Genomic DNA, 22,935 nt, shown 5'->3' with positions numbered 1-22,935 from the left:
GAAATGCTGACCCGCCGGTCAGGGATTTTTTCAAAAAAATGTTTTTACGCAGGCTGAGTTGTCGAGGCCTGATTTTTCTGCCTATGATAAAAACCCTTCTGTTTCTACCGCCAAACGTATCAGGGGAGCCTTTGCAACAGTTTGGCACCATTTTTGAGTGAATTGGATAACGTCATATTTTTGGTGAAATTCTGACCCGCCGGTCAGGGATTTTTTCAAAAAAAAGTTTTTTCGCACGCTGAGTTGTCGAGGCCCTATTTTATTTCCTACGATTAAAAAAACCTTCTATATCCACCACCAAACGTATCTGGGGAGCCTTTGCAACAGTTTGTCACCACTTTTGAGTGAATTGGATAACGTCAGATTTTTGGTGAAAGGCTGACCCGCCGGTCAGGGATTTTTTTTTTTAAAAAAAGCTTTTCCGCAGGCTGAGTTGTCGAGGCCTGATTTTATTTCCTACGATAAAAACCCTTCTGTTTCCACCGCCAAACGTATCAGGGGAGCCTTTGCAACAGTTTGGCACCATTTTTGAGTGAATTGGATAACGTCAGATTTTTGGTGAAATTCTGACCCGCCGGTTAGGGATTTTTTCAAAAAAAAGTTTTTTCGCACGCTGAGTTGTCGAGGCCCTATTTTATTTCCTACGATTAAAAAAACCTTCTATATCCACCACCAAACGTATCTGGGGAGCCTTTGCAACAGTTTGTCACCACTTTTGAGTGAATTGGATAACGTCAGATTTTTGGTGAAATTCTGACCCGCCGGTCAGGGATTTTTTCAAAAAAAAGTTTTTTCGCACGCTGAGTTGTCGAGGCCTGATTTTATTTCCTACGATGAAAACCCTTCTGTTTCCACCGCCAAACGTATCAGGGGAGCCTTTGCAACAGTTTGGCACCATTTTTGAGTGAATTGGATAACGTCAGATTTTTGGTGAAATGCTGACCCGCCGGTCAGGGATTTTTTGAAAAAAATGTTTTTACGCAGGCTGAGTTGTCGAGGCCTGATTTTTCTGCCTATGATAAAAACCCTTCTGTTTCCACAGCCAAACGTATCAGGGGAGCCTTTGCAACAGTTTGGCACCATTTTTGAGTGAATTTGATAACGTCAGATTTTTGGTGAAATTCTGACCCGCCGGTGAGGGATTTTTTCAAAAAAAAGTTTTTTCGCACGCTGAGTTGTCGAGGCCTGATTTTATTTCCTACGATGAAAACCCTTCTGTTTCCACCGCCAAACGTATCAGGGGAGCCTTTGCAACAGTTTGGCACCATTTTTGAGTGAATTGGATGACGTCAGATTTTTGGTGAAATTCTGACCCGCCGGTCAGGGATTTTTTCAAAAAAAGTTTTTCCGCAGGTTAAGTTTTTGAGTTCGGTTTTTATTTCCTACGATAAAAACCCTTCTGTTTCCAACGCCAAACATCTCAGGGGAGCCTTTGCAACAGTTTGGCACCATTTTTGAGTGAATTGGATAACGTCAGATTTTTGGTGAAATTCTGACCCGCCGGTCAGGGATTTTTTCAAAAAAAAGTTTTTTCGCACGCTGAGTTGTCGAGGCCTGATTTTTCTGCCTATGATAAAAACCCTTCTGTTTCTACCGCCAAACGTATCAGGGGAGCCTTTGCAACAGTTTGGCACCATTTTTGAGTGAATTGGATAACGTCAGATTTTTGGTGAAATGCTGACCCGCCGGTCAGGGATTTTTTGAAAAAAATGTTTTTACGCAGGCTGAGTTGTCGAGGCCTGATTTTTCTGCCTATGATAAAAACCCTTCTGTTTCCACCGCCAAACGTATCAGGGGAGCCTTTGCCACAGTTTGGCACCATTTTTGAGTGAATTTGATAACGTCAGATTTTTGGTGAAATTCTGACCCGCCGGTGAGGGATTTTTTCAAAAAAAAGTTTTTTCGCACGCTGAGTTGTCGAGGCCTGATTTTATTTCCTACGATGAAAACCCTTCTGTTTCCACCGCCAAACGTATCAGGGGAGCCTTTGCAACAGTTTGGCACCATTTTTGAGTGAATTGGATGACGTCAGATTTTTGGTGAAATTCTGACCCGCCGGTCAGGGATTTTTTCAAAAAAAAGTTTTTCCGCAGGTTAAGTTTTTGAGTCCGGTTTTTATTTCCTACGATAAAAACCCTTCTGTTTCCAACGCCAAACATCTCAGGGGAGCCTTTGCAACAGTTTGGCACCATTTTTGAGTGAATTGGATAACGTCAGATTTTTGGTGAAATTCTGACCCGCCGGTCAGGGATTTTTTCAAAAAAAAAGGTTTTTCGCACGCTGAGTTGTCGAGGCCTGATTTTATTTCCTACGATGAAAACCCTTCTGTTTCCACCGCCAAACGTATCAGGGGAGCCTTTGCAACAGTTTGGCACCATTTTTGAGTGAATTGGATAACGTCAGATTTTTGGTGAAATGCTGACCCGCCGGTCAGGGATTTTTTCAAAAAAATGTTTTTACGCAGGCTGAGTTGTCGAGGCCTGATTTTTCTGCCTATGATAAAAACCCTTCTGTTTCTACCGCCAAACGTATCAGGGGAGCCTTTGCAACAGTTTGGCACCATTTTTGAGTGAATTGGATAACGTCAGATTTTTGGTGAAAGGCTGACCCGCCGGTCAGGGATTTTTTTTTTTAAAAAAAGCTTTTCCGCAGGCTGAGTTGTCGAGGCCTGATTTTATTTCCTACGATAAAAACCCTTCTGTTTCCACCGCCAAACGTATCAGGGGAGCCTTTGCAACAGTTTGGCACCATTTTTGAGTGAATTGGATAACGTCAGATTTTTGGTGAAATTCTGACCCGCCGGTTAGGGATTTTTTCAAAAAAAAGTTTTTTCGCACGCTGAGTTGTCGAGGCCCTATTTTATTTCCTACGATTAAAAAAACCTTCTATATCCACCACCAAACGTATCTGGGGAGCCTTTGCAACAGTTTGTCACCACTTTTGAGTGAATTGGATAATGTCAGATTTTTGGTGAAAGGCTGACCCGCCGGTCAGGGATTTTTTTTTTTTAAAAAAGCTTTTCCGCAGGCTGAGTTGTCGAGGCCTGATTTTATTTCCTACGATGAAAACCCTTCTGTTTCCACCGCCAAACGTATCAGGGGAGCCTTTGCAACAGTTTGGCACCATTTTTGAGTGAATTGGATAACGTCAGATTTTTGGTGAAATGCTGACCCGCCGGTCAGGGATTTTTTGAAAAAAATGTTTTTACGCAGGCTGAGTTGTCGAGGCCTGATTTTTCTGCCTATGATAAAAACCCTTCTGTTTCCACCGCCAAACGTATCAGGGGAGCCTTTGCAACAGTTTGGCACCATTTTTGAGTGAATTTGATAACGTCAGATTTTTGGTGAAATTCTGACCCGCCGGTGAGGGATTTTTTCAAAAAAAAGTTTTTTCGCACGCTGAGTTGTCGAGGCCTGATTTTATTTCCTACGATGAAAACCCTTCTGTTTCCACCGCCAAACGTATCAGGGGAGCCTTTGCAACAGTTTGGCACCATTTTTGAGTGAATTGGATGACGTCAGATTTTTGGTGAAATTCTGACCCGCCGGTCAGGGATTTTTTCAAAAAAAAGTTTTTCCGCAGGTTAAGTTTTTGAGTCCGGTTTTTATTTCCTACGATAAAAACCCTTCTGTTTCCAACGCCAAACATCTCAGGGGAGCCTTTGCAACAGTTTGGCACCATTTTTGAGTGAATTGGATAACGTCAGATTTTTGGTGAAATTCTGACCCGCCGGTCAGGGATTTTTTCAAAAAAAAAGGTTTTTCGCACGCTGAGTTGTCGAGGCCTGATTTTATTTCCTACGATGAAAACCCTTCTGTTTCCACCGCCAAACGTATCAGGGGAGCCTTTGCAACAGTTTGGCACCATTTTTGAGTGAATTGGATAACGTCAGATTTTTGGTGAAATGCTGACCCGCCGGTCAGGGATTTTTTCAAAAAAATGTTTTTACGCAGGCTGAGTTGTCGAGGCCTGATTTTTCTGCCTATGATAAAAACTCTTCTGTTTCTACCGCCAAACGTATCAGGGGAGCCTTTGCAACAGTTTGGCACCATTTTTGAGTGAATTGGATAACGTCATATTTTTGGTGAAATTCTGACCCGCCGGTCAGGGATTTTTTCAAAAAAAAGTTTTTTCGCACGCTGAGTTGTCGAGGCCCTATTTTATTTCCTACGATTAAAAAAACCTTCTATATCCACCACCAAACGTATCTGGGGAGCCTTTGCAACAGTTTGTCACCACTTTTGAGTGAATTGGATAACGTCAGATTTTTGGTGAAAGGCTGACCCGCCGGTCAGGGATTTTTTTTTTTTAAAAAAGCTTTTCCGCAGGCTGAGTTGTCGAGGCCTGATTTTATTTCCTACGATAAAAACCCTTCTGTTTCCACCGCCAAACGTATCAGGGGAGCCTTTGCAACAGTTTGGCACCATTTTTGAGTGAATTGGATAACGTCAGATTTTTGGTGAAATTCTGACCCGCCGGTTAGGGATTTTTTCAAAAAAAAGTTTTTTCGCACGCTGAGTTGTCGAGGCCCTATTTTATTTCCTACGATTAAAAAAACCTTCTATATCCACCACCAAACGTATCTGGGGAGCCTTTGCAACAGTTTGTCACCACTTTTGAGTGAATTGGATAACGTCAGATTTTTGGTGAAAGGCTGACCCGCCGGTCAGGGATTTTTTTTTTTAAAAAAAGCTTTTCCGCAGGCTGAGTTGTCGAGGCCTGATTTAATTTCCTACGATAAAAACCCTTCTGTTTCCACCGCCAAACGTATCAGGGGAGCCTTTGCAACAGTTTGGCACCATTTTTGAGTGAATTGGATAACGTCAGATTTTTGGTGAAATTCTGACCCGCCGGTCAGGGATTTTTTCAAAAAAAAGTTTTTCCGCAGGTTAAGTTTTTGAGTCCGGTTCTTATTTCCTACGATAAAAACCCTTCTGTTTCCACCGCCAAACGTATCAGGGGAGCCTTTGCAACAGTTTGGCACCATTTTTGAGTGAATTGGATAACGTCACATTTTTGGTGAAATTCTGACCCGCCGGTCAGGGATTTTTTCAAAAAAAAGTTTTTCCGCAGGTTAAGTTTTTGAGTCCGGTTTTTATTTCCTATGATAAAAACCCTTCTGTTTCCACCGCCAAACGTATCAGGGGAGCCTTTGCAACAGTTTGGCACCATTTTTGAGTGAATTGGATGACGTCAGATTTTTGGTGAAATTCTGACCCGCCGGTCAGGGATTTTTTTTAAAAAAAGTTTTTCCGCAGGTTAAGCTGTTGAGTCCGGTTTTTATTTCCTACGATAAAAACCCTTCTGTTTCCACCGCCAAACGTATCAGGGGAGCCTTTGCAACAGTTTGGCACCACTTTTGAGTGAATTGGATAACGTCAGATTTTTGGTGAAAGGCTGACCCGCCGGTCAGGGATTTTTTTTTAAAAAAAAGCTTTTCCGCAGGCTGAGTTGTCGAGGCCTGATTTTATTTCCTACGATAAAAACCCTTCTGTTTCCACCGCCAAACGTATCAGGGGAGCCTTTGCAACAGTTTGGCACCATTTTTGAGTGAATTTGATAACGTCAGATTTTTGGTGAAATTCTGACCCGCCGGTCAGGGATTTTTTCAAAAAAAAGATTTTCCGCAGGTTAAGTTGTTGAATCCGGTTTTTATTTCCTATGATAAAAACCCTTCTGTTTCCTCCGCCAAACATATCAGGGGAGCCTTTGCAACAGTTTGGCACCATTTTTGAGTGAATTGGATAACGTCAGATTTTTGGTGAAATTCTGACCCGCCTGTCAGGGATTTTTTTTAAAAAAAGTTTTTTCGCACGCTGAGTTGTCGAGGCCTGATTTTATTTCCTACGATGAAAACCCTTCTGTTTCCACTGCCAAACGTATCAGGGTAGCCTTTGCAACAGTTTGGCACCATTTTTGAGTGAATTGGATAACGTCAGATTTTTGGTGAAATTCTGACCCGCCGGTCAGGGATTTTTTCAAAAAAAAGTTTTTCCGCAGGTTAAGTTTTTGAGTCCGGTTTTTATTTCCTACGATGAAAAAACTTCTGTTTCCACCGGCAAACGTATCAGGGGAGCCTTTGCAACAGTTTGGCACCATTTTTGAGTGAATTGGATAACGTCAGATTTTTGGTGAAATTCTGACCCGCCGGTCAGGGATTTTTTCAAAAAAAAGTTTTTTCGCACGCTGAGTTGTCGAGGCCTGATTTTATTTCCTACGATGAAAACCCTTCTGTTTCCACCGCCCAACGTATCAGGGGAGCCTTTGCAACAGTTTGGCACCATTTTTGAGTGAATTGGATGACGTCATATTTTTGGTGAAATTCTGACCCGCCGGTCAGGGATTTTTTCAAAAAAAAGTTTTTCCGCAGGTTAAGTTTTTGAGTCCGGTTTTTTTTTCCTACGATAAAAAAACTTCTGTTTTCACCGGCAAACGTATCAGGGGAGCCTTTGCAACAGTTTGGCACCATTTTTGAGTGAATTGGATAACGTCAGATTTTTGGTGAAATTCTGACCCGCCAGTCAGGGATTTTTTTTAAAAAAAATTTTTTCGCACGCTGAGTTGTCGAGGCCTGATTTTATTTCCTACGATGAAAACCCTTCTGTTTCCACCGCCAAACGTATCAGGGGAGCCTTTGCAACAGTTTGGCACCATTTTTGAGTGAATTTGATAACGTCAGATTTTTGGTGAAATTCTGACCCGCCGGTCAGGGATTTTTTCAAAAAAGTTTTTTGGCACGCTGAGTTGTCGAGGCCTGATTTTTCTGCCTATGATAAAAACCCTTCTGTTTCCACCGCCAAACGTATCAGGGGAGCCTTTGCAACAGTTTGGCACCATTTTTGAGTGAATTGGATAACGTCAGATTTTTGGTGAAATGCTGACCCGCCGGTCAGGGATTTTTTGAAAAAAATGTTTTTACGCAGGCTGAGTTGTCGAGGCCTGATTTTTCTGCCTATGATAAAAACCCTTCTGTTTCCACCGCCAAACGTATCAGGGGAGCCTTTGCAACAGTTTGGCACCATTTTTGAGTGAATTTGATAACGTCAGATTTTTGGTGAAATTCTGACCCGCCGGTGAGGGATTTTTTCAAAAAAAAGTTTTTTCGCACGCTGAGTTGTCGAGGCCTGATTTTATTTCCTACGATGAAAACCCTTCTGTTTCCACCGCCAAACGTATCAGGGGAGCCTTTGCAACAGTTTGGCACCATTTTTGAGTGAATTGGATGACGTCAGATTTTTGGTGAAATTCTGACCCGCCGGTCAGGGATTTTTTCAAAAAAAAGTTTTTCCGCAGGTTAAGTTTTTGAGTCCGGTTTTTATTTCCTACGATAAAAACCCTTCTGTTTCCAACGCCAAACATCTCAGGGGAGCCTTTGCAACAGTTTGGCACCATTTTTGAGTGAATTGGATAACGTCAGATTTTTGGTGAAATTCTGACCCGCCGGTCAGGGATTTTTTCAAAAAAAAAGTTTTTTCGCACGCTGAGTTGTCGAGGCCTGATTTTATTTCCTACGATGAAAACCCTTCTGTTTCCACCGCCAAACGTATCAGGGGAGCCTTTGCAACAGTTTGGCACCATTTTTGAGTGAATTGGATAACGTCAGATTTTTGGTGAAATGCTGACCCGCCGGTCAGGGATTTTTTCAAAAAAAAGTTTTTTCGCACGCTGAGTTGTCGAGGCCCTATTTTATTTCCTACGATTAAAAAAACCTTCTATATCCACCACCAAACGTATCTGGGGAGCCTTTGCAACAGTTTGTCACCACTTTTGAGTGAATTGGATAACGTCAGATTTTTGGTGAAAGGCTGACCCGCCGGTCAGGGATTTTTTTTTTTAAAAAAAGCTTTTCCGCAGGCTGAGTTGTCGAGGCCTGATTTTATTTCCTACGATAAAAACCCTTCTGTTTCCACCGCCAAACGTATCAGGGGAGCCTTTGCAACAGTTTGGCACCATTTTTGAGTGAATTGGATAACGTCAGATTTTTGGTGAAATTCTGACCCGCCGGTCAGGGATTTTTTCAAAAAAAAGTTTTTCCGCAGGTTAAGTTTTTGAGTCCGGTTCTTATTTCCTACGATAAAAACCCTTCTGTTTCCACCGCCAAACGTATCAGGGGAGCCTTTGCAACAGTTTGGCACCATTTTTGAGTGAATTGGATAACGTCACATTTTTGGTGAAATTATGACCCGCCGGTCAGGGATTTTTTCAAAAAAAAGTTTTTCCGCAGGTTAAGTTTTTGAGTCCGGTTTTTATTTCCTATGATAAAAACCCTTCTGTTTCCACCGCCAAACGTATCAGGGGAGCCTTTGCAACAATTTGGCACCATTTTTGAGTGAGTTGGATGACGTCAGATTTTTGGTGAAATTCTGATCCGCCGGTCAGGGATTTTTTTTAAAAAAAGTTTTTCCGCAGGTTAAGCTGTTGAGTCCGGTTTTTATTTCCTATGATAAAAACCCTTCTGTTTCCACCGCCAAACGTATCAGGGGAGCCTTTGCAACAGTTTGGCACCACTTTTGAGTGAATTGGATAACGTCAGATTTTTGGTGAAAGGCTGACCCGCCGGTCAGGGATTTTTTTTAAAAAAAAAGCTTTTCCGCAGGCTGAGTTGTCGAGGCCTGATTTTATTTCCTACAATAAAAACCCTTCTGTTTCCACCGCCAAACGTATCAGGGGAGCCTTTGCAACAGTTTGGCACCATTTTTGAGTGAATTTGATAACGTCAGATTTTTGGTGAAATTCTGACCCGCCGGTCAGGGATTTTTTCAAAAAAAAGATTTTCCGCAGGTTAAGTTGTTGAATCCGGTTTTTATTTCCTATGATAAAAACCCTTCTGTTTCCTCCGCCAAACATAACAGGGGAGCCTTTGCAACAGTTTGGCACCATTTTTGAGTGAATTGGATAACGTCAGATTTTTGGTGAAATTCTGACCCGCCTGTCAGGGATTTTTTTTAAAAAAAGTTTTTTCGCACGCTGAGTTGTCGAGGCCTGATTTTATTTCCTACGATGAAAACCCTTCTGTTTCCACTGCCAAACGTATCAGGGTAGCCTTTGCAACAGTTTGGCACCATTTTTGAGTGAATTGGATAACGTCAGATTTTTGGTGAAATTCTGACCCGCCGGTCAGGGATTTTTTCAAAAAAGTTTTTTGGCACGCTGAGTTGTCGAGGCCTGATTTTTCTGCCTATGATAAAAACCCTTCTGTTTCCACCGCCAAACATATCAGGGGAGCCTTTGCAACAGTTTGGCACCATTTTTGAGTGAATTGGATAACGTCAGATTTTTGGTGAAATTCTGACCCGCTGGTCAGGGATTTTTTCAAAAAAAAGTTTTTTCGCACCCTGAGTTGTCGAGGCCTGATTTTATTTCCTACGATGAAAACCCTTCTGTTTCCACCGCCAAACGTATCAGGGGAGCCTTTGCAACAGTTTGGCACCATTTTTGAGTGAATTGGATAACGTCAGATTTTTGGTGAAATGCTGACCCGCCGGTCAGGGATTTTTTCAAAAAAATGTTTTTACGCAGGCTGAGTTGTCGAGGCCTGATTTTTCTGCCTATGATAAAAACCCTTCTGTTTCCACCGCCAAACGTATCAGGGGAGCCTTTGCAACAGTTTGGCTCCATTTTTGAGTGAATTGGATGACGTCAGATTTTTGGTGACATTCTGACCCGCCGGTCCGGGATTTTTTCAAAAAAAAGATTTTCCGCAAGTTAAGTTGTTGAGTCCGGTTTTTATTTCCTACGATAAAAACCCTTCTGTTTCCACTGCCAAACGTACCAGGGGAGCCTTTGCAACAATTTGGCACCATTTTTGAGTGAATTGGATAACGTCAGATTTTTGGTGAAATTCTAACCCGCCAGTCAGGGATTTTTTCAAAAAAAAGTTTTTTCGCACGCTGAGTTGTCGAGGCCTGATTTTATTTCCTACGATGAAAACCCTTCTGTTTCCACCGCCAAACGTATCAGGGGAGCCTTTGCAACAGTTTGGCACCATTTTTGAGTGAATTTGATAACGTCAGATTTTTGGTGAAATTCTGACCCGCCGGTCAGGGATTTTTTCAAAAAAAAGTTTTTTCGCACGCTGAGTTGTCGAGGCCTGATTTTTCTGCCTATGATAAAAACCCTTCTGTTTCCACCACCAAACGTATCTGGGGAGCCTTTGCAACAGTTTGTCACCACTTTTGAGTGAATTGGATAACGTCAGATTTTTGGTGAAAGGCTGACCCGCCGGTCAGGGATTTTTTTTTTAAAAAAAAGCTTTTCCGCAGGCTGAGTTGTCGAGGCCTGATTTTATTTCCTACGATAAAAACCCTTCTGTTTCCACCGCCAAACGTATCAGGGGAGCCTTTGCAACAGTTTGGCACCATTTTTGAGTGAATTGGATAACGTCAGATTTTTGGTGAAATTCTGACCCGCCGGTTAGGGATTTTTTCAAAAAAAAGTTTTTTCGCACGCTGAGTTGTCGAGGCCCTATTTTATTTCCTACGATTAAAAAAACCTTCTATATCCACCACCAAACGTATCTGGGGAGCCTTTGCAACAGTTTGTCACCACTTTTGAGTGAATTGGATAACGTCAGATTTTTGGTGAAAGGCTGACCCGCCGGTCAGGGATTTTTTTTTTTTAAAAAGCTTTTCCGCAGGCTGAGTTGTCGAGGCCTGATTTAATTTCCTACGATAAAAACCCTTCTGTTTCCACCGCCAAACGTATCAGGGGAGCCTTTGCAACAGTTTGGCACCATTTTTGAGTGAATTGGATAACGTCAGATTTTTGGTGAAATTCTGACCCGCCGGTCAGGGATTTTTTCAAAAAAAAGTTTTTCCGCAGGTTAAGTTTTTGAGTCCGGTTCTTATTTCCTACGATAAAAACCCTTCTGTTTCCACCGCCAAACGTATCAGGGGAGCCTTTGCAACAGTTTGGCACCATTTTTGAGTGAATTGGATAACGTCACATTTTTGGTGAAATTCTGACCCGCCGGTCAGGGATTTTTTCAAAAAAAAGTTTTTCCGCAGGTTAAGTTTTTGAGTCCGGTTTTTATTTCCTATGATAAAAACCCTTCTGTTTCCACCGCCAAACGTATCAGGGGAGCCTTTGCAACAGTTTGGCACCATTTTTGAGTGAATTGGATGACGTCAGATTTTTGGTGAAATTCTGACCCGCCGGTCAGGGATTTTTTTTAAAAAAAGTTTTTCCGCAGGTTAAGCTGTTGAGTCCGGTTTTTATTTCCTACGATAAAAACCCTTCTGTTTCCACCGCCAAACGTATCAGGGGAGCCTTTGCAACAGTTTGGCACCACTTTTGAGTGAATTGGATAACGTCAGATTTTTGGTGAAAGGCTGACCCGCCGGTCAGGGATTTTTTTTTTAAAAAAAGCTTTTCCGCAGGCTGAGTTGTCGAGGCCTGATTTTATTTCCTACGATAAAAACCCTTCTGTTTCCACCGCCAAACGTATCAGGGGAGCCTTTGCAACAGTTTGGCACCATTTTTGAGTGAATTTGATAACGTCAGATTTTTGGTGAAATTCTGACCCGCCGGTCAGGGATTTTTTCAAAAAAAAGATTTTCCGCAGGTTAAGTTGTTGAATCCGGTTTTTATTTCCTATGATAAAAACCCTTCTGTTTCCTCCGCCAAACATATCAGGGGAGCCTTTGCAACAGTTTGGCACCATTTTTGAGTGAATTGGATAACGTCAGATTTTTGGTGAAATTCTGACCCGCCTGTCAGGGATTTTTTTTAAAAAAAGTTTTTTCGCACGCTGAGTTGTCGAGGCCTGATTTTATTTCCTACGATGAAAACCCTTCTGTTTCCACTGCCAAACGTATCAGGGTAGCCTTTGCAACAGTTTGGCACCATTTTTGAGTGAATTGGATAACGTCAGATTTTTGGTGAAATTCTGACCCGCCGGTCAGGGATTTTTTCAAAAAAAAGTTTTTCCGCAGGTTAAGTTTTTGAGTCCGGTTTTTATTTCCTACGATGAAAACCCTTCTGTTTCCACCGCCAAACATATCAGGGGAGCCTTTGCAACAGTTTGGCACCATTTTTGAGTGAATTGGATAACGTCAGATTTTTGGTGAAATGCTGACCCGCCGGTCAGGGATTTTTTTCAAAAAAAAGTTTTTTCGCACGCTGAGTTGTCGAGGCCTGATTTTATTTCCTACGATGAAAACCCTTCTGTTTCCACCGCCCAACGTATCAGGGGAGCCTTTGCAACAGTTTGGCACCATTTTTGAGTGAATTGGATGACGTCATATTTTTGGTGAAATTCTGACCCGCCGGTCAGGGATTTTTTCAAAAAAAAGTTTTTCCGCAGGTTAAGTTTTTGAGTCCGGTTTTTATTTCCTACGATAAAAAAACTTCTGTTTCCACCGGCAAACGTATCAGGGGAGCCTTTGCAACAGTTTGGCACCATTTTTGAGTGAATTGGATAACGTCAGATTTTTGGTGAAATTCTGACCCGCCGGTCAGGGATTTTTTCAAAAAAAAGTTTTTTCGCACGCTGAGTTGTCGAGGCCTGATTTTATTTCCTACGATGAAAACCCTTCTGTTTCCACCGCCCAACGTATCAGGGGAGCCTTTGCAACAGTTTGGCACCATTTTTGAGTGAATTGGATGACGTCATATTTTTGGTGAAATTCTGACCCGCCGGTCAGGGATTTTTTCAAAAAAAAGTTTTTCCGCAGGTTAAGTTTTTGAGTCCGGTTTTTTTTTCCTACGATAAAAAAACTTCTGTTTTCACCGGCAAACGTATCAGGGGAGCCTTTGCAACAGTTTGGCACCATTTTTGAGTGAATTGGATAACGTCAGATTTTTGGTGAAATTCTGACCCGCCAGTCAGGGATTTTTTTAAAAAAAAAATTTTTCGCACGCTGAGTTGTCGAGGCCTGATTTTATTTCCTACGATGAAAACCCTTCTGTTTCCACCGCCAAACGTATCAGGGGAGCCTTTGCAACAGTTTGGCACCATTTTTGAGTGAATTTGATAACGTCAGATTTTTGGTGAAATTCTGACCCGCCGGTCAGGGATTTTTTCAAAAAAGTTTTTTGGCACGCTGAGTTGTCGAGGCCTGATTTTTCTGCCTATGATAAAAACCCTTCTGTTTCCACCGCCAAACATATCAGGGGAGCCTTTGCAACAGTTTGGCACCATTTTTGAGTGAATTGGATAACGTCAGATTTTTGGTGAAATTCTGACCCGCTGGTCAGGGATTTTTTCAAAAAAAAGTTTTTTCGCACGCTGAGTTGTCGAGGCCTGATTTTATTTCCTACGATGAAAACCCTTCTGTTTCCACCGCCAAACGTATCAGGGGAGCCTTTGCAACAGTTTGGCACCATTTTTGAGTGAATTGGATAACGTCAGATTTTGGTGAAATTCTGACCCGCCGGTCAGGGATTTTTTCAAAAAAAAGTTTTTTCGCACGCTGAGTTGTCGAGGCCTGATTTTATTTCCTACGATGAAAACCCTTGTGTTTCCACCGCCAAACGTATCAGGGGAGCCTTTGCAACAGTTTGGCACCATTTTTGAGTGAATTGGATAACGTCAGATTTTTGGTGAAATGCTGACCCGCCGGTCAGGGATTTTTTGAAAAAAATGTTTTTACGCAGGCTGAGTTGTCGAGGCCTGATTTTTCTGCCTATGATAAAAACCCTTCTGTTTCCACCGCCAAACGTATCAGGGGAGCCTTTGCAACAGTTTGGCACCATTTTTGAGTGAATTTGATAACGTCAGATTTTTGGTGAAATTCTGACCCGCCGGTGAGGGATTTTTTCAAAAAAAAGTTTTTTCGCACGCTGAGTTGTCGAGGCCTGATTTTATTTCCTACGATGAAAACCCTTCTGTTTCCACCGCCAAACGTATCAGGGGAGCCTTTGCAACAGTTTGGCACCATTTTTGAGTGAATTGGATGACGTCAGATTTTTGGTGAAATTCTGACCCGCCGGTCAGGGATTTTTTCAAAAAAAAGTTTTTCCGCAGGTTAAGTTTTTGAGTCCGGTTTTTATTTCCTACGATAAAAACCCTTCTGTTTCCAACGCCAAACATCTCAGGGGAGCCTTTGCAACAGTTTGGCACCATTTTTGAGTGAATTGGATAACGTCAGATTTTTGGTGAAATTCTGACCCGCCGGTCAGGGATTTTTTCAAAAAAAAAGTTTTTTCGCACGCTGAGTTGTCGAGGCCTGATTTTATTTCCTACGATGAAAACCCTTCTGTTTCCACCGCCAAACGTATCAGGGGAGCCTTTGCAACAGTTTGGCACCATTTTTGAGTGAATTGGATAACGTCAGATTTTTGGTGAAATGCTGACCCGCCGGTCAGGGATTTTTTCAAAAAAATGTTTTTACGCAGGCTGAGTTGTCGAGGCCTGATTTTTCTGCCTATGATAAAAACCCTTCTGTTTCTACCGCCAAACGTATCAGGGGAGCCTTTGCAACAGTTTGGCACCATTTTTGAGTGAATTGGATAACGTCATATTTTTGGTGAAATTCTGACCCGCCGGTCAGGGATTTTTTCAAAAAAAAGTTTTTTCGCACGCTGAGTTGTCGAGGCCCTATTTTATTTCCTACGATTAAAAAAACCTTCTATATCCACCACCAAACGTATCTGGGGAGCCTTTGCAACAGTTTGTCACCACTTTTGAGTGAATTGGATAACGTCAGATTTTTGGTGAAATTCTGACCCGCCAGTCAGGGATTTTTTCAAAAAAATGTTTTTACGCAGGCTGAGTTGTCGAGGCCTGATTTTTCTGCCTATGATAAAAACCCTTCTGTTTCCACCGCCAAACGTATCAGGGGAGCCTTTGCAACAGTTTGGCACCATTTTTGAGTGAATTGGATGACGTCAGATTTTTGGTGAAATTCTGACCCGCCGGTCAGGGATTTTTTCAAAAAAAAATTTTTTTCGCAGGTTAAGATGTTGAGTCAGGTTTTTATTTCCTACGATAAAAACCCTTCTGTTTCCACCGCCAAACCTATCAGGGGAGCCTTTGCAACAGTTTGGCACCATTTTTGAGTGAATTGGATAACGTCAGATTTTTGGTGAAATGCTGACCCGCCGGTCAGGGATTTTTTCAAAAAAATGTTTTTACGCAGGCTGAGTTGTCGAGGCCTGATTTTTCTGCCTATGATAAAAACCCTTCTGTTTCCACCGCCAAACGTATCAGGGGAGCCTTTGCAACAGTTTGGCACCATTTTTGAGTGAATTGGATAACGTCAGATTTTTGGTGAAATTCTGACCCGCCGGTCAGGGATTTTTTCAAAAAAAAGTTTTTTCGCACGCTGAGTTGTCGAGGCCTGATTTTATTTCCTACGATGAAAACCCTTCTGTTTCCACCGCCAAACGTATCAGGGGAGCCTTTGCAACAGTTTGGCACCATTTTTGAGTGAATTGGATGACGTCAGATTTTTGGTGAAATTCTGACCCGCCGGTCAGGGATTTTTTCAAAAAAATGTTTTTACGCAGGCTGAGTTGTCGAGGCCTGATTTTTCTGCCTATGATAAAAACCCTTCTGTTTCCACCGCCAAACGTATCAGGGGAGCCTTTGCAACAGTTTGGCACCATTTTTGAGTGAATTTGATAACGTCAGATTTTTGGTGAAATTCTGACCCGCCGGTCAGGGATTTTTTCAAAAAAAAGTTTTTTCGCACTCTGAGTTGTCGAGGCCTGATTTTTCTGCCTATGATAAAAACCCTTCTGTTTCCACCGCCAAACATATCAGGGGAGCCTTTGCAACAGTTTGGCACCATTTTTGAGTGAATTGGATAACGTCAGATTTTTGGTGAAATTCTGACCCGCCGGTCAGGGATTTTTTCAAAAAAAAGTTTTTTCGCACGCTGAGTTGTCGAAGCCTGATTTTATTTCCTACGATGAAAACCCTTCTGTTTCCACCGCCAAACGTATCAGGGGAGCCTTTGCAACAGTTTGGCACCATTTTTGAGTGAATTGGATAACGTCAGATTTTTGGTGAAATTCTGACCCGCCGGTCAGGGATTTTTTCAAAAAAAAGTTTTTCCGCAGGTTAAGTTGTTGAGTCCGGTTTTTATTTGCTACGATAAAAACCCTTCTGTTTCTACCGCCCAACGTATCAGGGGAGCCTTTGCAACAGTTTGGCACCATTCTTGAGTGAATTTGATAACGTCAGATTTTTGGTGAAATTCTGACCCGCCGGTCAGGGATTTTTTCAAAAAAAAGTTTTTTCGCACGCTGAGTTGTCGAGGCCTGATTTTTCTGCCTATGATAAAAACCCTTCTGTTTCTACCGCCCAACGTATCAGGGGAGCCTTTGCAACAGTTTGGCACCATTCTTGAGTGAATTTGATAACGTCAGATTTTTGGTGAAATTCTGACCCGCCGGTCAGGGATTTTTTCAAAAAAAAGTTTTTTCGCACGCTGAGTTGTCGAGGCCTGATTTTTCTGCCTATGATAAAAACCCTTCTGTTTCCACCGCCAAACATATCAGGGGAGCCTTTGCAACAGTTTGGCACCATTTTTGAGTGAATTGGATAACGTCAGATTTTTGGTGAAATTCTGACCCGCCGGTCAGGGATTTTTTCAAAAAAAAGTTTTTTCGCACGCTGAGTTGTCGAGGCCTGATTTTTCTGCCTATGATAAAAACCCTTCTGTTTCCACCGCCAAACATATCAGGGGAGCCTTTGCAACAGTTTGGCACCATTTTTGAGTGAATTGGATAACGTCAGATTTTTGGTGAAATTCTGACCCGCCGGTCAGGGATTTTTTCAAAAAAAAAGTTTTTTCGCACGCTGAGTTGTCGAAGCCTGATTTTATTTCCTACGATGAAAACCCTTCTGTTTCCACCGCCAAACGTATCAGGGGAGCCTTTGCAACAGTTTGGCACCATTTTTGAGTGAATTGGATAACGTCAGATTTTTGGTGAAATTCTGACCCGCCGGTCAGGGATTTTTTCAAAAAAAAGTTTTTCCGCAGGTTAAGTTGTTGAGTCCGGTTTTTATTTGCTACGATAAAAACCCTTCTGTTTCCACCGCCCAACGTATCAGGGGAGCCTTTGCAACAGTTTGGCACCATTTTTGAGTGAATTGGATAACGTCAGATTTTTGGTGAAATTCTGACCCGCCAGTCAGGGATTTTTTCAAAAAAAAGTTTTTTCGCACGCTGAGTTGTCGAGGCCTGATTTTTCTGCCTATGATAAAAACCCTTCTGTTTCCACCGCCAAACCTATCAGGGGAGCCTTTGCAACAGTTTGGCACCATTTTTGAGTGAATTGGATAACGTCAGATTTTTGGTGAAATGCTGACCCGCCGGTCAGGGATTTTTTCAAAAAAAAGTTTTTTCGCACGCTGAGTTGTCGAGGCCTGATTTTATTTCCTACGATGAAAACCCTTCTGTTTCCACCGCCAAACGTATCAGGGGAGCCTTTGCAACAGTTTGGCACCATTTTTGAGTGAATTTGATAACGTCAGATTTTTGGTGAAATTCTGACCCGCCAGTCAGGGATTTTTTCAAAAAAAAGTTTTTTCGCACGCTGAGTTGTCGAGGCCTGATTTTTCTGCCTATGATAAAAACCCTTCTGTTTCCACCGCCAAACATATCAGGGGAGCCTTTGCAACAGTTTGGCACCATTTTTGAGTGAATTGGATAACGTCAGATTTTTGGTGAAATTCTGACCCGCCGGTCAGGGATTTTTTCAAAAAAAAGTTTTTTCGCATGCTGAGTTGTCGAAGCCTGATTTTATTTCCTACGATGAAAACCCTTCTGTTTCCACCGCCAAACGTATCAGGGGAGCCTTTGCAACAGTTTGGCACCATTTTTGAGTGAATTGGATAACGTCAGATTTTTGGTGAAATTCTGACCCGCCGGTCCGGGATTTTTTCAAAAAAATTTTTTTCCGCAGGTTAAGTTGTTGAGTCCGGTTTTTATTTGCTACGATAAAAACCCTTCTGTTTCCACCGCCCAACGTATCAGGGGAGCCTTTGCAACAGTTTGGCACCATTTTTGAGTGAATTGGATAACGTCAGATTTTTGGTGAAATTCTGACCCGCCAGTCAGGGATTTTTTCAAAAAAAAGTTTTTTCGCACGCTGAGTTGTCGAGGCCTGATTTTATTTCCTACGATGAAAACCCTTCTGTTTCCACCGCCAAACGTATCAGGGGAGCCTTTGCAACAGTTTGGCACCATTTTTGAGTGAATTTGATAACGTCAGATTTTTGGTGAAATTCTGACCCGCCGGTCAGGGATTTTTTCAAAAAAAAGTTTTTTCGCACGCTGAGTTGTCGAGGCCTGATTTTTCTGCCTATGATAAAAACACTTCTGTTTCCACCGCCAAACCTATCAGGGGAGCCTTTGCAACAGTTTGGCACCATTTTTGAGTGAATTGGATAACGTCAGATTTTTGGTGAAATGCTGACCCGACGGTCAGGGATTTTTTCAAAAAAATGTTTTTACGCAGGCTGAGTTGTCGAGGCCTGATTTTTCTGCCTATGATAAAAACCCTTCTGTTTCCACCGCCAAACGTATCAGGGGAGCCTTTGCAACAGTTTGGCACCATTTTGAGTGAATTGGATGACGTCAGATTTTTGGTGAAATTCTGACCCGCCGGTCAGGGATTTTTTCAAAAAAAAGTTTTTTCGCACGCTGAGTTGTCGAGGCCTGATTTTATTTCCTACGATGAAAACCCTTCTGTTTCCACCGCCAAACGTATCAGGGGAGCCTTTGCAACAGTTTGGCACCATTTTTGAGTGAATTTGATAACGTCAGATTTTTGGTGAAATTCTGACCCGCCAGTCAGGGATTTTTTCAAAAAAAAGTTTTTTCGCACGCTGAGTTGTCGAGGCCTGATTTTTCTGCCTATGATAAAAACCCTTCTGTTTCCACCGCCAAACATATCAGGGGAGCCTTTGCAACAGTTTGGCACCATTTTTGAGTGAATTGGATAACGTCAGATTTTTGGTGAAATTCTGACCCGCCGGTCAGGGATTTTTTCAAAAAAAAGTTTTTTCGCACGCTGAGTTGTCGAAGCCTGATTTTATTTCCTACGATGAAAACCCTTCTGTTTCCACCGCCAAACGTATCAGGGGAGCCTTTGCAACAGTTTGGCACCATTTTTGAGTGAATTGGATAACGTCAGATTTTTGGTGAAATTCTGACCCGCCGGTCAGGGATTTTTTCAAAAAAAAGTTTTTCCGCAGGTTAAGTTGTTGAGTCCGGTTTTTATTTGCTACGATAAAAACCCTTCTGTTTCCACCGCCCAACGTATCAGGGGAGCCTTTGCAACAGTTTGGCACCATTTTTGAGTGAATTGGATAACGTCAGATTTTTGGTGAAATTCTGACCCGCCGGTCAGGGATTTTTTCAAAAAAAAGTTTTTCCGCAGGTTAAGTTTTTGAGTCCGGTTTTTATTTCCTACGATAAAAACCCTTCTGTTTCCACCGCCAAACGTATCAGGGGAGCCTTTGCAACAGTTTGGCACCATTTTTGAGTGAATTTGATAACGTCAGATTTTTGGTGAAATTCTGACCCGCCAGTCAGGGATTTTTTCAAAAAAAAGTTTTTTCGCACGCTGAGTTGTCGAGGCCTGATTTTTCTGCCTATGATAAAAACCCTTCTGTTTCCACCGCCAAACCTATCAGGGGAGCCTTTGCAACAGTTTGGCACCATTTTTGAGTGAATTGGATAACGTCAGATTTTTGGTGAAATGCTGACCCGCCGGTCAGGGATTTTTTCAAAAAAATGTTTTTACGCAGGCTGAGTTGTCGAGGCCTGATTTTTCTGCCTATGATAAAAACCCTTCTGTTTCCACCGCCAAACGTATCAGGGGAGCCTTTGCAACAGTTTGGCACCATTTTTGAGTGAATTGGATGACGTCAGATTTTTGGTGAAATTCTGACCCGCCGGTCAGGGATTTTTTCAAAAAAAAAAATTTTTCGCAGGTTAAGATGTTGAGTCAGGTTTTTATTTCCTACGATAAAAACCCTTCTGTTTCCACCGCCAAACCTATCAGGGGAGCCTTTGCAACAGTTTGGCACCATTTTTGAGTGAATTGGATAACGTCAGATTTTTGGTGAAATGCTGACCCGCCGGTCAGGGATTTTTTCAAAAAAATGTTTTTACGCAGGCTGAGTTGTCGAGGCCTGATTTTTCTGCCTATGATAAAAACCCTTCTGTTTCCACCGCCAAACGTATCAGGGGAGCCTTTGCAACAGTTTGGCACCATTTTTGAGTGAATTTGATAACGTCAGATTTTTGGTGAAATTCTGACCCGCCGGTCAGGGATTTTTTCAAAAAAAAGTTTTTTCGCACGCTGAGTTGTCGAGGCCTGATTTTATTTCCTACGATGAAAACCCTTCTGTTTCCACCGCCAAACGTATCAGGGGAGCCTTTGCAACAGTTTGGCACCATTTTTGAGTGAATTGGATGACGTCAGATTTTTGGTGAAATTCTGACCCGCCGGTCAGGGATTTTTTCAAAAAAATGTTTTTACGCAGGCTGAGTTGTCGAGGCCTGATTTTTCTGCCTATGATAAAAACCCTTCTGTTTCCACCGCCAAACGTATCAGGGGAGCCTTTGCAACAGTTTGGCACCATTTTTGAGTGAATTGGATGACGTCATATTTTTGGTGAAATTCTGACCCGCCGGTCAGGGATTTTTTCAAAAATTTTTTTTTCGCAGGTTAAGATGTTGAGTCAGGTTTTTATTTCCTACGATGAAAACCCTTCTGTTTCCACCGCCAAACCTATCAGGGGAGCCTTTGCAACAGTTTGGCACCATTTTTGAGTGAATTGGATAACGTCAGATTTTTGGTGAAATTCTGACCCGCCGGTCAGGGATTTTTTCAAAAAAAAGTTTTTTCGCACGCTGAGTTGTCGAGGCCTGATTTTATTTCCTACGATGAAAACCCTTCTGTTTCCACCGCCAAACGTATCAGGGGAGCCTTTGCAACAGTTTGGCACCATTTTTGAGTGAATTGGATGACGTCAGATATTTGGTGAAATTCTGACCCGCCGGTCAGGGATTTTTTCAAAAAAAAGTTTTTCCGCAGGTTAAGTTTTTGAGTCCGGTTTTTATTTCCTACGATAAAAACCCTTCTGTTTCCAACGCCAAACATCTCAGGGGAGCCTTTGCAACAGTTTGGCACCATTTTTGAGTGAATTGGATAACGTCAGATTTTTGGTGAAATTCTGACCCGCCGGTCAGGGATTTTTTCAAAAAAAAAGTTTTTTCGCACGCTGAGTTGTCGAGGCCTGATTTTATTTCCTACGATGAAAACCCTTCTGTTTCCACCGCCAAACGTATCAGGGGAGCCTTTGCAACAGTTTGGCACCATTTTTGAGTGAATTGGATAACGTCAGATTTTTGGTGAAATGCTGACCCGCCGGTCAGGGATATTTTCAAAAAAATGTTTTTACGCAGGCTGAGTTGTCGAGGCCTGATTTTTCTGCCTATGATAAAAACCCTTCTGTTTCTACCGCCAAACGTATCAGGGGAGCCTTTGCAACAGTTTGGCACCATTTTTGAGTGAATTGGATAACGTCATATTTTTGGTGAAATTCTGACCCGCCGGTCAGGGATTTTTTCAAAAAAAAGTTTTTTCGCACGCTGAGTTGTCGAGGCCCTATTTTATTTCCTACGATTAAAAAAACCTTCTATAGCCACCACCAAACGTATCTGGGGAGCCTTTGCAACAGTTTGTCACCACTTTTGAGTGAATTGGATAACGTCAGATTTTTGGTGAAATTCTGACCCGCCGGTCAGGGATTTTTTCAAAAAAAAGTTTTTCCGCAGGTTAAGTTGTTGAGTCCGGTTTTTATTTGCTACGATAAAAACCCTTCTGTTTCCACCGCCCAACGTATCAGGGGAGCCTTTGCAACAGTTTGGCACCATTTTTGAGTGAATTTGATAACGTCAGATTTTTGGTGAAATTCTGACCCGCCGGTCAGGGATTTTTTCAAAAAAAAGTTTTTTCGCACGCTGAGTTGCCGAGGCCTGATTTTTCTGCCTATGATAAAAACCCTTCTGTTTCCACCGCCAAACCTATCAGGGGAGCCTTTGCAACAGTTTGGCACCATTTTTGAGTGAATTGGATAACGTCAGATTTTTGGTGAAATGCTGACCCGCCGGTCAGGGATTTTTTCAAAAAAATGTTTTTACGCAGGCTGAGTTGTCGAGGCCTGATTTTTCTGCCTATGATAAAAACCCTTCTGTTTCCACCGCCAAACGTATCAGGGGAGCCTTTGCAACAGTTTGGCACCATTTTTGAGTGAATTGGATAACGTCAGATTTTTGGTGAAATTCTGACCCGCCGGTCAGGGATTTTTTCAAAAAAAAGTTTTTTCGCACGCTGAGTTGTCGAAGCCTGATTTTATTTCCTACGATGAAAACCCTTCTGTTTCCACCGCCAAACGTATCAGGGGAGCCTTTGCAACAGTTTGGCACCATTTTTGAGTGAATTGGATAACGTCAGATTTTTGGTGAAATTCTGACCCGCCGGTCAGGGATTTTTTCAAAAAAAAGTTTTTCCGCAGGTTAAGTTGTTGAGTCCGGTTTTTATTTGCTACGATAAAAACCCTTCTGTTTCCACCGCCCAACGTATCAGGGGAGCCTTTGCAACAGTTTGGCACCATTTTTGAGTGAATTGGATAACGTCAGATTTTTGGTGAAATTCTGACCCGCCAGTCAGGGATTTTTTCAAAAAAAAGTTTTTTCGCACGCTGAGTTGTCGAGGCCTGATTTTATTTCCTATGATGAAAACCCTTCTGTTTCCACCGCCAAACGTATCAGGGGAGCCTTTGCAACAGTTTGGCACCATTTTTGAGTGAATTTGATAACGTCAGATTTTTGGTGAAATTCTGACCCGCCAGTCAGGGATTTTTTCAAAAAAAAGTTTTTTCGCACGCTGAGTTGTCGAGGCCTGATTTTTCTGCCTATGATAAAAACCCTTCTGTTTCCACCGCCAAACCTATCAGGGGAGCCTTTG

This window comes from Zootoca vivipara, chromosome 11 (genome assembly GCF_963506605.1).
Source record: "Zootoca vivipara chromosome 11, rZooViv1.1, whole genome shotgun sequence".
NCBI classification, from domain to species: Eukaryota; Metazoa; Chordata; class Lepidosauria; order Squamata; family Lacertidae; genus Zootoca; species Zootoca vivipara.
The sequence above is the reverse complement of the archived record's forward strand: the minus strand, read 5'-3'. Positions refer to the sequence as shown.